We start from the raw sequence: 14,921 nt of genomic DNA, 5'->3' as shown, positions 1-14,921 counted from the left end.
CACTAAGGCCCAGTATGCATCCACCTCCCTGTAACACTGACTTTCCTCAGCTGTAAACATTGCCTCGCATTTCCCACACAAGCACCTATGGAACAAAAAATGTATCATGAATAAATATCTCTCTGTCTCTCCATGAGAAACTGCTAAGTTATATCACGTAACGTTAGTCTGGGCGGATATTAATGAGCATGACAAACGCCTGATCAAAGCTTAGTTTCTGTTATTGTAAGTTCCAATATGTTCTGTCTAACATTAATCCTGGCCTGTCCCTGCTCTCTTGGCAGCCTAGCAGGCTCATAATTGTATGGCTGTGGTCCGTAAACAATTTCCTCAGCGTCCGAAATGTCATTGCAATCCATATTTCCCTGTTGTGTGAATCGACCGCTCTCCCTCGTGCTACGTCACGACTCTCGCCCGTCACGCCCATTTTCAGATGCGGAAGTAAAATTTTCTCACAAAAACGACTCCAGAAGCCACTGTAGCATATTTATAATTTTTTTTTAAAGAAAATCTAGTTCCTACATTATTTTTCTATACATTGACTTGTTGGGTCTTCTAACCTGCAAGTTGCTCTTTAAGGTGGACTTTTGCCGATTTTCAACTCGCTTTGTATTGTGACAATGTCGGTAGTAAATGAACAATGTTCACTGTGTTATCTGGACCGAGAAATTCGCGTTTGTTTTGAGGGCTCCATGACAGTTGGATCGACAGAGGGTTATACAGAACAGTAAGGGTATGTTTATCACTGAAATCGTATCGTACTTTGTCTACTCTTTAAATCAACATTATGGTAAAAACGGAACACTGTGGCAACATCTTTCTTACCTGTACTCGACGGCGTTTTGCTTGGATGGATTGCTTCTTCTTCGACTGGTAACGTTAGTGAGGATCAGAATGACATATTTCCCCTCCCTTTTAATAACCTCTCCCACAAATAAGTTAAGTTACTGAAAAAAGAAAACTATAACATTAATTTACTGCGTTATTTTATAGAATAGCCTACCTAGTTAGTTTAAAATGTTGACTACAACTACTGTGCTGGATCTGTATTGGAAACTGAAAGTAACTCACACGCGCTAAACGTTTAGCCTACTCTTTGAATTCTTGCACCCGGGAACAATCCAAGGTGACAACATTATAACTAAAAGTTTGCTAAGAAGTTTTTCCTATAAAGCAAGGTGGTGTTTGACTCTGGTCAAGCGTACCTATAGCAGACTGGTGGGCGTGGCCTTGTACGGCAACATGCCCAGTGCATTATGGGTGTTACAGTTTTCCTAATTATTTGGCAAAAGGAAAAGCAACAGCCTCTCTCTCTCTCTCTCTCTCTCTCTCTCTCTCTCTCTCTCTCTCTCTCTCTCTCTCTCTCTCTCTCTCTCTCTCTCTTTGCGCATGTGCGAGTGTGGTTGAGCGAGTTGAGCGTGGCTGTGAGAGCGAGTGTGCAGGTGCGTTTTTCAAACTTTTCTATCTCTTTTCTTTGCTTAAACTAGTTAGTGTAGTCTAGTTTTAAGGAAAGGTTTGTTGTCTTTTGTGCGGCGCGCCGTTTTTCCGGGGTTCGGAAGTATGGCGGGCGCCGTTGCAGGAGTTTTGGAGTCTCTCACGCGGCGAAATGGAGTGAAAGTTGCGTCAGCGTTGAATATAGAAGAGTGTTGTTTAGCGGCAGGTGAAGTGGTAGGTTATGATTCGGTGTTGTCGGCTTCTAGAATGAATAATGCCATAGTAATGTTTATGAGCTCTGTGGAAAAAGCCAATGAATTAGTGGAGCGTGGTTTAGTGATAAATAATGCTTTTACGGTCGTGCTTCCGCTTTCAATGCCGTCTAAAAGAGTGACGTTGTCAAATGTGCCACCTTTCGTAAAGGATGAGTTTTTAGTAAACATGCTGTCTCGTTATGGAAAATTGGTTTCGCCAATTAAAAGGATTCCACTAGGAAATGTTTCTCCACTCTTGAAGCATGTTGTTTCCTTTAGGAGATATGCATATATGGTAATAAAGGATAACGCTGAACTTGAAGTATCATTTAATTTTCGAATGGATGATTTTGATTACTTGATTTATGCAACTACTGATAAAATGAGATGCTTCGGATGTGGTAGAGTAGGACATTTGGTGCGTACATGCCCAGATAAAGGTGAAAAGGATGAGGAGGTTAGACCACAGACATCTGTGGAAGCATTGGTGGAAACGGAGGGTTCCAGGGCTAGTTTGAATGTTTCAAAGGTGGCTGAAAAAGAGCCAGATGTGGAAGTGGTTGTTGATAAGAGTGTGTCTGAGACTGTAGAGTCTAGACTTTCTGGGTCTGAAGAACCAATGGAAGAAATGACTGTGTTGGTGGAAGGCGAATTGCAGAATAGTAGTAGGCCTACTAATTGTGGAAAAAAAACATCTGAAGTGGTTTCTGATATCTCTCTCACAGAAACTGTGGATTCACAGTCATTTAAAGTGCCTTTGAAAAGAAAGATGAAAAGTGGTAGTAGTTTAAGGATGGTGAAAAAGGCAGGTACAAATGAGTTGTCAAATGGAGAAGAAGATGAAAGTGATGAATATTCATCTGATTCCAGTAGTGTTTATTCTCAGTCGGACTATAGCTTTCGGGGTTATGATGTTCAAGACATTAAGCAGTTTCTGAGAATTACAAAAAACAAGAGGAATGTAAATGTTGAAAAGCATTTCCCGAATGCTCAGTTATTTGTGGAAAGATCGCGGAGTTTAATGAGCGAAGGGTCTTTTACTGATAGAGAGGTGTACCGACTGAAGAAAATCGTGAGGAAAACTAGTATGGAAGTAGGCAGCAATGATGGTGTTTAAAGTGTCGGCTTCCATGGTCCCTGCTGTAATGCTTGTATGGGGCTTATATTTGTGTTTTATATTATCAAGCATGAGTAACATCAATATTGCTTCCCTGAATGTGAATGGTGCAAGGGATAGCAAAAAAAGGGTGGAGATTTATGAGTTAGTTAAACAAAAACATATTGATGTTGTGTTACTGCAAGAGACACATAGTGATGTACAAAATGAAGTAAATTGGGCCATGGAATGGGATGGGCTTTCCTTTTTGAGTCATAATAATTCACTTAGCGCTGGAGTTGCTGTTCTTTTCTCTAAAAATTTCACCCCTGTTTCTTACGAAGTCGATGAGATTATAAAGGGAAGAATTTTAAAAATTAGAGCTGTGGTTGAGAATCAAGTTTTTGTTTTTATGTGTGTTTATGCTCCTACTGTAACTGCAGACAGAATAGTTTTTTTAGACTCTTTATGTTTGGCTTTACAAAAGTGTACTAATGATGATATTTTAGTTCTTGGTGGTGATTTTAATTGTACCGAAAAGAACATGGATAGAAATCACCTTGAACCTCACATGTTGTCACGTAAAAGGCTTATCCAACTTATTAACACACATGAACTTAGTGATATATGGAGGACTTTTCATCGGGATAGTAGACAATATACATGGACACATGTTCGAGATAAGATTGTGTCTTTGGCAAGGTTAGACAGATTATATTGTTATAGTCATCAGAGTAATGTTTTTAGAAGTTGTTGTATTTTCCCCGTTTCTTTCTCTGATCACTGTATGGTTCATTGTTCTGTTTTTTTGAGCTGTGTAAAACCACAGAGTGCATACTGGCATTTTAATAATGCTCTTTTAAATGATAAAGAATTTAAAGCTATTTTTGAATTTTTTTGGAAGGATTTTAGAGACTCCATGAAAGTTTTAGAAATGGAAATTGTACAATTGCAAGAGCAGTTAGAATCTAATGGACACTGGACTGTTATGAGGAGTATTTCAGAGAAAAAATCCAAATTGGATGACTTATTGGAGACGAAAGCGAAAGGGGCTTTGATTAGGTCACGGTTTCAAAACGTGGACCAAATGGATGTACCATCTAAGTTTTTTTTTGGCTTGGAGAAAAAGAATGGTCAAAAAAGGTTTTTTCATTCATTGCGATCTGACTCTGGGAGAATGCTGACTGATGTTAGTGAAATTCGCAAAAGAATTTCTAGTTTTTATAAACAGTTATATAAAAGTGAGCTAAAAGAAGAACAAAACATAAGTGATTCTTTTCTTAAAAAACTACCTCAAGTTTCTGTTGTGTCTAATGGGGATCTTAGTGGTGAGCTACGTCTGGAAGAGCTGGAAAAAGCACTTCAGAGTATGGCACTTGGGAAGGCCCCAGGTATAGATGGTCTTCCGGTCGAGTTTTTTAAAGCCTTTTGGTCTGTGGTAGGGGAAGATTTGCTTGAGGTTTTAAATGACAGTTTTACAAATGGTCATTTGCCTTTGAGCTGTCGTAGAGCTGTTCTTACCCTTCTACCAAAAAAAGGAGACCTCACAGAAATTAAATGTTGGAGACCAGTGTCAGTGTTATGTAGTGACTATAAGATACTATCCAAAGCCCTTGCTAATAGACTTGCAGGAGTTCTAGAGCAAGTGATTCACTCTGACCAAACATATTGTATCCCGGAGAGGTCTATTTTTGATAATATATCGTTCATCCGTGATATTTTTGACTTGACAAAAATGAAAGGTTTTGATGTTGGCCTAATCTCTTTAGATCAGGAGAAGGCCTTCGATAGGGTTGAACACCATTATCTTCTAAAAACTTTAGAGGCTTTTGGTTTTACTAAAGATTTTGTGGGAAAGATTAAGGTTTTATATAATGATATTGAAAGTATTCTTAAGGTTAACGGTGGCTTATGTGCTCCTTTTAAAGTGGAAAGAGGTGTAAGACAAGGTTGTCCTTTGTCTGGCATGTTATACTCTATTGCAATAGAACCTCTTTTATGTAAGGTGAGAGAAAGCATCAAAGGTTTAAGTTTGCCGTATTCTGGTAAAACTGTTTCACTATCAGCTTATGCTGATGATGTGGTGGTCTTAATTAGTGACCAAAAGGACATTGATACAGTGGTAAATATTTTAAATGATTTCAAAGAAATATCTTCAGCTAAGGTAAATTGGGCCAAAAGTGATGCAATTTTGGTTGGACATTGGTTACAGGGTGCACCAAAGCTCCCAAATGACTTAAAATGGTCTACTGGAGGTTTTAAATATCTGGGTGTATTTCTGGGAGATGATTCTACTGTTAAAAAAAACTGGGATGATGCCTTTGAAAAAGTAAAAGAAAAATTAAGTAAATGGAAGTGGTTGATTCCTAAGATGTCGTACAGGGGACGCACTTTAATTATTAACAACCTTGTTGCTTCTACTTTGTGGCATCGTGTAGCATGTGTGGACCCTCCTCTGTGTTTACTCACTGATATTCAGAAGGTTTTAATTGATTTTTTTTGGGAAAAGTTACACTGGGTATCTCAAAGTGTACTTTTTTTATCTAAAGATGAAGGAGGACAGGGTCTTATAAATGTGCAAAGTAGAGTTGCAGCTTTTCGGATGCGCTTTATACACAGACTTTTATATGGATCATCCAAGTCAAATTGGAAGGTTGTTGCTTGTGAGATTTTGAAGAGCTTGGGAGGATTAGGTCTTGATAAGTCTCTTTTTTTGATGGACCCCCCAAAGATGAATGCATTGAAGGCACCAATTTTTTATCAGAACATTTTTAAAGTCTGGAATTTGTTTGGTGTTAATATCGGACAAAATTCAAGTTTGTTTTGGTTACTTCAAGAACCACTGATTTATGGAACCCGGTTTGAAAATGTAGTAAACCGTTCTTATTTTCCTGCAAACACTGGACTATTAATTAAAGCAGGAATTACGACACTGGGACATTTAGTGAATATTGCAGGACCGGACTTGGACAATATTGAGAAGACAGCGGAAAAGTTGGGCTTTAAATCTTTAAGGCTGGTTCATCAACTTTTAATGAAGTGGAGGTCAGTTCTTGAAGAAGAAGAGTTGAAAACCATCAAAGACTTTTGCAGAGGTGTCATAAAACCAAATGAGGATGACCCTTTCCATTGTTTAATCCTGTCACCTAAAATGGATGAGTGTGAAGGTCCTTTTTTGGAAAAGAAAGATGTATGTTTCAGTGCTGATTCATTTAATGTGAAAGATGTGTATACAAATTGTGTGAAAGTTTTTAACAGAAAGCTTTTACATAACAGGAGTGATACACCATGGCGTAATGTCATTGGTTTTGGTAGAGATTGTAGACCACAATGGAGAGCACTATATAAGCCACCGTTACCTAAGAGAGCGGGTGACATGCAGTGGAGAATTTTACATGGGGTTATAGCCGTGAATGCTTTTATTTCTGTTATAAACCCAGAGATTAGCTCTGATTGTCCTTTCTGTTCTCAGAGGGAAACCGTTTTTCATGCTTTTATGTTTTGTGATAGATTGAGACCTTTATTTATTGTTGTAGAGTCTTTTTTTAAGGCTTTTGGTGAAACTTTCTCTATGCAAATGTTTATTTGTGGTTTTAAATATGTCAAGAGAAAGGCTCCTGTGTGTCAGTTGTTAAATTTTGTTTTGGGCCAATCAAAAATGGCAATATATGTGAGTAGGAAGAATAAGATTGAAAACATTTCTGGACATGATGTATTGTTGGTTTTTTCCAATGTAATCAAGTCAAGAATAATTACAGATTTTAATTATTTCAAGGCTATGAATGATTTGTTATTGTTTGAAATGAGATGGTGTAGTGGAGAGGTATTATGTTCTGTTCATGAAGGGGCATTAATTTTTGCTATTTGTTTGCAGTAAAGGAGTATTTTATGTTGTTATTTATGAATAGTTTAAAGGGTGTTTTTTTGTGTATGTTTGTTTTTGTTTTTTTGTCTTTAATGTGAATGATGTAATGAAATAATTTTTTATGGTATTAAAATGTGTTTTCAAATTCAAAATTCAATTCTCTCTCTCTCTCTCTCTCTCTCTCTCTCTCTCTCTCTCTCTCTCTCTCTCTCTCTCTCTCTCTCTCTCTCTCTCTCTCTCTCTCTCTCTTCTTCTCTAATTAGGTAGTAGCCTACTGATTTTTTTCTTCTGTAGCCTATAGTCAGCCAAGTTTTATCAAAAGCCCATTTTACCAGCACTGAAGTACCCCTTTAAAGTGGATTTAGTGATGTGCATTTGGTTGGGTTAAATTGTTCTTTGTTTCTCATTAGCCACAATGGTTTTATTGGGAGTGATGTTATATTACAACCAGCACAATACTGTGAACGCTACATGAAACAATCATAATCTACAATAACATAAAATCCCATTTAAATATATTAAATATATATTTAAATAATATATAATAAAAATATTTTATTCTTTGAAAAAAAAAATAAAAAAAATATCCTTAGACTGATTTCTGAAGGATCATGTGACACTGAAGACTGGAGGAATGATGCTGAAAATTCAGCTTTGCCATCGCAGGAATAAATTATATTTGAACAGTTCTTTAAAATTGTAATAATATTTCACAGTATTGCTGTTTTTACTGTATTTTTTTATCAAATAAGTGCAGCCTTAGTGACTTCAAAAAACTTTTCAAAAACAATGATGTCTTCCTAAAACAGTGGTTCTTTTCATTAAACAAACTAACTAATAAAAAAGCTTTAATTAAAGATTTTAGACCACCTAACACAACAATTATGGTTTCATTTGAAATTCCTTTTACTAATCTGGCCTTGAGCTACACTAAGCAATATTATTTCTAGACTGTGTTTGTTCTAATTATATTGAAATGAACAACTGCTAATTATATATCTAAAGACCCCAGATACGAAGTTGGACTGAACACTTATGTACACATACAGTAACAGTTACATTATATAAGTGAAACAAAAACACTTTATCGTAGAATTAATGTTAACACAATCAGTCAATTCGTTGTTATGAGGCGATTGATTAGTCAATTACATTTTTTTTTTTTTTTCACTTGCAATTACTTTGCATTTAGTTCAATTTGAGAGTCACTGTTCAAGAAATAAGAAGAGATGGATCTTGGCTAGCATACAAGTTTGCTCCAGATAGCACATTTGAAGACCAGCGCATAGATTTTATATGTAAAACAGAAGAGGTACTGACAAGATGTTCACCCTCAGGGTTGAGACTGTTTAAACAGATTACTTACATGGCAGCAGACACCTTACACAAACCTGTCCTCTCTTGCTGATTCATGTGTACACATATGATTGATATTTAGAATCCCTTAAGGCCGTGTTGCAGTGTCACTTTTGGTCTGAGTGATTTGCGGTGACTGCCCTGCTCTGTGAACTCTATGATATCAGAAACTTTCTTCAACTGTTTGCATAAGTCATACATCTTAATATAAGAAAACTATGCAGGTTTTGTAAGTGTAGTGTAGAAATACATAATATTTAAATATTTGTATGATCTTTTTTAATTTTTAAAAATGAATAATAAATGATATTAATTACAGTGCATTAATGCCCAATTTCAATATTAGTTGCAAAGTTAATCTCAAACCTCCTCATTCTTCATTTAACTGTGTATTATTTATGTGATTAAATCATTTATTATTCATTGTCTGTCATCATTAAATTGGATGCTTATATTAGAACCAATAAAATATTTTATAATATAATAATGGTCACTGACTAAATAGTATTTGCCAACCTAATTATGCAAAGCTGGTTATTGTAATAAAAATAAATTGTGCTCACAGTTTTTTATTTATTTTTTTAAACTTACCCTCTGTCTCAATGTCCATACTATCCATCCTAAACAGTGTGTGAGATTAAAATAAGTGTGTCCCAGAGCATAGTACCAATAAAATCTTTTTATTTTAAAATATTTGGGGCGGCAGTGGCTCAGTGGTTCATGTTGTCTACAAACCGGAAAGTTGGTGGTTCAATCCCCGGTTCCACCTGACCGAGTGTCGAGGTGTTCATGAGCAAGACACCTAACCCCAGCTGCTCCCGACGAGCTGGATGGCGCCTTGCATGGCTGACACCACCGTCAGTGTATGAATGAGTGAGTGAGTGAGTGAGTGAGTGAATGGGTGAATGTGAGGCTATATGTAAAGTGCTTTGGTGGCCATAGGTCTGTGAAAGTGCTATATAAATGCAGTCCATTTACCATTTACGTTGAAAATAGTGTATGTATGTTGAAAAGAGTGTGCTAGAAGTCCCCGGATGGTCTATTTTTCGGTAGATTTTCAAAGTGTGGATCCGTGCTCACTCTAAAGTCTAATATTGCCCACAACCCATTGTGCTTTGTAGGGTTCAGAACTACAAACACGAGTAAAAAGTGTTTAAAAAAACTACAAAACATGGTGAATGTGTGCAACCGACGGTAAGAGGTTTAGATAAAGGTTTGAGTGTTAGTTAGAATGCCATTACAGACATATATTATTTACAATCATTATTAACTTATTCCACAAATTAAAGTGTTTAATATAGAGACAAAGTGAGTATTCGGCTGGCCAGCACTCTTAATTTCTTTAGGAGTAAAACATTCTTATGTGAAAAAAAAAAAGTCACATAAAACATGGCCAACACAAGTTTGTATTTGTGACAAGTTACCTAAACAAGTCAAACAACCATATTTGTACGTATCTGTAACAAATGTATTTGTATTTGTCCTTAGATAAGCAAAAATTGTCTAAATTGAAAGTCGGCATGAATTGGAATACCAACTTAAAGGGATAGTTCACTTTGAAATTAAATTTTGGTATGTTTTAGCTTACCTCAAGGGCATCCAAGATGTAGGTGTCTTTTTTTACGCAGTAGTTTCAATTTTGATATTTTTAGGTCAAACTGTTCTTGTCTGACAGTCATATTATGCAGGTCTATGGTTACTGTCTCAAAGAGCATGCGCATAGTCCAAATTAAAACAATTCCCCGTTGTCCAAATTAAACAATTCCGCATCGTAAGTACACACTGATGGCCTAAGACACGAAACGAGCGGTTTGTGTGAGAAAACGAACAGTATTTATATCGTTTTTATCTCTTGCAACACAGCCACGTCCAAGTGATCTGAGGGCGCGAGCGCATCCTGGTGTGTGACGTGTGTGCAGACTGGTGCATAGATATATACACTAGATGTCGCCTTGGCTACGGCAGTTCATTGGAACGAATGTCTTTAATGTGACATCTAGTGTATATATATATCTATGCACCAGTCTGCACACACGTCACACAGCAGGAAGCGCGCGCGCGCTCTGTGTTACAAGAGGTAAAAACAATATAAATACTGTTCGTTTTCTCACACAAACCGCTCGTTTCGTGTCTTAGGCCATCAATGTGTACTTACGATGGGGAATTGTTTAATTTGGACAACGGGGAATTGTTTAATTTGGACTCTGTGCATGCTCTTTGAGACAGTGACCATAGACCTGCATTAAATAACTGACAGACAAGAACGGTTTGACCTAAAAATATCAAAATTGAAACTACTGCGGAAAAAAAGACACCTACATCTTGGATGCCCTTGAGGTAAGCTAAAACATACCAAAATTTAATTTCAAAGTGAACTATCCCTTTAACTGCTGTATTTGGAAATATTTCTAAGTGAAACTTTTATCGAACAAGAAAAAGAATAAAAAATGGAAGAGGGCGGATTTTATCCAACAGTTATCCATTGGACTTGAGTTTATCTGGCTGTGCTGGATTGTAAAAAAGTGGCATATTTTTCACAATAAGACCGGTTAAACAAGGCTGATATTGATTTCATGCAGATTCCAAATATGTAGTAAAAACTGAAGGTGATTTGACACAGAATAAACGCCTGCAATAAAAATGAACTTAAGCAGAAATCTTGAAATCATTTCCATTTTCCCCACATCTGACACTCTGCAAGGTAGTTATTATCAATTATTCAGCTTTAGTCATTCCTTTCCTGTCTGTCAGCTATTTCTATTATTTCTTCAGCACACACCAACCTGTTTCACTTTTCATCTTTCTTGCTTTCTTTCTGATTCAGTGATCGGCCCTTTAGACACACACTTTGTTTCCGGAGTGTTTGTGTATTTTCACACAAACCCTTCAGCTTTTCTTTTCACTCAGTCTCCTATCGACTTTCCTACTTCTCTTTATCAGCCGCCAATTGCTTTTAATGCCTCAAATGAGTACTGCAGCAGGCATGCTGTCTCTTTCATCCATCCACCAGTCCTCCATTTTGTGGAATTTCACATCCGTTTTCCTTATTCTCGCAGGGTCTCTTGGGGTTAAGTGACATTCCCAAGGTCCCTGGGTCATATTAGTCGCATTAACCTATTCATCAAGTGCCACAAGGGTGAGCATATTAAGTTTTCATGACAACATGAGACAGGCATGATGGAAGGTATGGTGTTTTTTTTTTTTTTTTCTGAACAACTGAAAAAACTCTTGTGGCAATTATAACAACAGATACATTGAATGTTTCCTAATATTTAAACAACAATCAATCATAAAATGTATTTGTCCAAGTTTCCTGATGACCAACTTTTGCTAAATGCTAAACTGTCATGTGATTCCCTTGCCACTCATGTGATCTTGTCATGTGCTTCCTTTGCTTCATGTGTTTTGATCTGATAGGTTCATTTTTTTATTATTAGTGTATCTTGTTAGTCATTAGTTTTTCATGTTCCTGTTGTCTCTTGTCTAGATTTGTTTGTGTAATCTGCTGTTGGCGAGTTCCTGGTTCCTGGTTTTGTTCAAGTCAAGGCTTGTTTATTTGTTTTGTTTTTGTTTAAACAGTGTTTGTTTGACACTTTTGTTAAAGGGGTCATATAATGCCATTTTTGTACAAGCTAATATGATTCTTTAGGGTTTAAATTAAAAGTTTGTAATATACTTTAATTAAAAATTCTCATTAGTATTGTAAGAAAACACTAATTTTACCTGGTCAAAAACAGCTCTGTTTTCAGCACGCCGTTTCAGTGCATGTGTCTTTAAATGATAATGAGCTTTGCTCACCCCGCCCCTCTGTTCTGTGGGTACACGTTTGAAATAATAACACAATATCCATAACGCCTTGTTCATTATAAACGTGGGATTATGAATTATATTGAGAACGTTGTACATAAAAAAACATGCTGTAATGTACCCTGAGTGTAAACCTTAGATGCATTCATCTTGAAGCATGCAGCAAGGTTTGCAAATTTTCAAAGATTAATATAAATATTAATATAAAGGTTAATAAAACATTACACTCACTTCTGGAGGTTCAGCAGGAACACGTTGGTACCGATCCGTTTTTTCTCGTTTGTAAAGCTGTCTGGTGTGAAATGATTCGCCCAGACATGAAAGCATGGACGATCGTGGGGAATCCCCGTGAGGGAATCCCCGCGTCAATCCTTTGGGTATATCCCTTCAAAAACAAAACTCGGCCACTGCGTCTTCAACGGTTCGGATTTAGGAACATCAAAATGACTGCTGTGTTCAAGGCCGTAACCAGGGTTTGAAAATTAGTGAGGTCCGAGGTGAGGTGCAGGGCCGGATTAAGAATTCAGAGGCCCCTGGGCACAATCAATGTCTTGTAGGCCCCCCCTTAGGCAGGCCTAATGTATAGTTTGTCCAAGGACATTTTAATTTTGCATTAAGAGTTTTAGTTTACTGACTTAAAAGGAACTTTGTTGTACTATGCTGGAGTAAAGTTCATAAATGATAGATCTTTCCCATATAGGATTTTGTAAAACTATGTTGGGTAAACCTCTGTCCCTCTAGGGGGGTTCGGGGGCATGCTCCCCCGCAAGAAAATTTTGTACATTTTAAGGTTAAATGCATCAATCTGGTGCTCTTTGAGAGCTCAAAATTAAGAGCTTCAACGGGCTTCAACCCATGAACTGTGCACAAATAAAAAACATTGACTTGTACCTGGACATTAAAGGGGGCTCAAACATATTTTTTAGTTATGATATGGAGTTTCAGTCTACATTACATTATAACTGGTGTTTTAGTATGCCAAACAATTAGTATAATAATATAATAATGATTTCTATAATTATTCCTATGACATAAAATCCATATAGCCTAATAAATGAAAATGAATATTTCAAAAGTATATTTTACATTACACTATAGGAAAATTACAATACTTTTGTCCTAATGTCTTCACTTGCAAGAAATAAACCCTTTGATCGCGTGAGCAAAGTGCGCACTTTTCTTTAAATCACGCAGCACAAACATAATGCCTATATAGGATACTTAAAGTCTTGTGCTGTTTTATAAAGCACAAAACCATATCACGGTTTCGATATTAGTTCGTTGGCAAAATATAACGCTAGAGACCTTTATGTTAGGCTATACATTTTACATCTCATGTGTATTGGGAAAAGGGAGAAGAGGGAGAAGAGCGAGTTCGGCAAAAGGCGGATTCGAACTCGAGTCGAACGCGTCAAAAGCTACTTAGTTTCAAGCACCTCACGCACGCCCAACGACCCGTGCAACTGTAGCTATTTAGTTGTGGGTGCCTTTTTTGCTAAAAAGACAGGCACTTAGTGCAAATTATACGCGCCATTATCGGAAATGTAAAAGAAAAAAAAGTTTATTGGCACTTTTTGGTCATTTCATGACTTTCAAATTGACATCAACTACGATGCTGTTGCATCATGCTTGTAGTTTCTTTTGCGCTTTATTTATAAATTATAATAAAGTGACATAAAGCGCTCTGCCGCATTTTTTACAGTCTATGCTCACAACACGCTCTCAAGCCCCGTTCACTGATCTACCTTCTCGCAGCGACATAAATTGCAAACACACATATGACGCGGTTTAAACGGCTAATTAATCATTCAGAGAGCTTGAAATTTTATTTTTGAATATAAAAAAATGACCGAGGTCCGGACCTCGGTGACCTCATAGCTGGCTACGGCCATGGCTGTGTTCCTTATTACACCGAAGAACAATTGCAGACGCCATTCTGCTCATAGACAGCGCTCCAGTGAGGGTGTCAACAATGATGAGCGGACTATGATGACAGACAGCTGGCTCACGAGGGCGGGTCTGTGTTGAAACGCTGCTGTCACTCACCAATCGTGGGAGGGGCGTCGATTTTGTGACGTCACAAAATCGAACAGCTTAGGCTTGTTCGACTTCATGCAGCTCTGCGCAGACCGATCGGCGGCTGACTTAAAGCAGTGCATGCCGGTTAGAAATTTTGTCCGACTTGATACAGCGCCGACGCCACGTGACTGTGACGTATGCCATCAAAGTACCGCGAGAGCAATTCGAGAGTAGCCGGAGAACTCAGCCAGCGAGCGGCTGCACTGGGCTGCGATGACGACACAGCTGTTCCACGATTGGCTGGATTCACCGCATGACAACGATCACATGTGTTTCGTGTTTATTCGAACACCTTTAGTTCCTCTAAAGCTCTCAAATCAGTTTATTATAACAGTGAACACTCTTTTCATGTGTTGTCATGTTATATTGTGTCATGTTTATCAAATTAAAACTGCTTAAAAAACGTAGACTCCACTTCATTGATAGTAGCTTATGTTGAACTTTACTCTTGTTCAAACAGACGCTGTATGAAGCATAAAGTATTGAATGAAAATGTCTCTAAAACATCTGTGTATTATTTGGCAAATATTGCATTTATTTCACTGCAGCTGTGGTAAAGTATGCAAACACCACGTGAGCGGTCACTACGGGAACCAGAAAGTGTCCGACTTCACGTCTCCGTTTGCAGCTCCTCCCCGGCTGCACGCCGCTACTCTTGCCGATCGGTTGCATCCAGCCGCAGGCGATGTCGAACACACCTCTTGATTCAGGAGAGGGTCAAACATATAAGGAGATTAAAAAAAAAACACTGGGTGGATTTTTATGATTTTATGATGGTTGTGTACAGGCACTGCCAACACACATTTCAGTGCAATCAACTTGTAAAAGTGCATGTACCATTATATGACCCCTTTAACATTTTTCTTATAAAACTGCATGGGTTCTCAAGTTCTCAACTCTAGGCGCCATCAGACTTTGAAATTACTTTAAAATGTATGATAAGTATATTTAGAACACTTACCAAAATGAGCACAGAATATGGTATCTGACAGTACACTCACCTTAACTTTTAATTTTCAGAACTGTACTG

Source organism: Scardinius erythrophthalmus (assembly GCF_964197995.2).
Source record: "Scardinius erythrophthalmus genome assembly, chromosome: 7".
In the NCBI taxonomy this organism is placed as follows: Eukaryota; Metazoa; Chordata; class Actinopteri; order Cypriniformes; family Leuciscidae; genus Scardinius; species Scardinius erythrophthalmus.
This window is presented reverse-complemented; position numbering follows the sequence as displayed.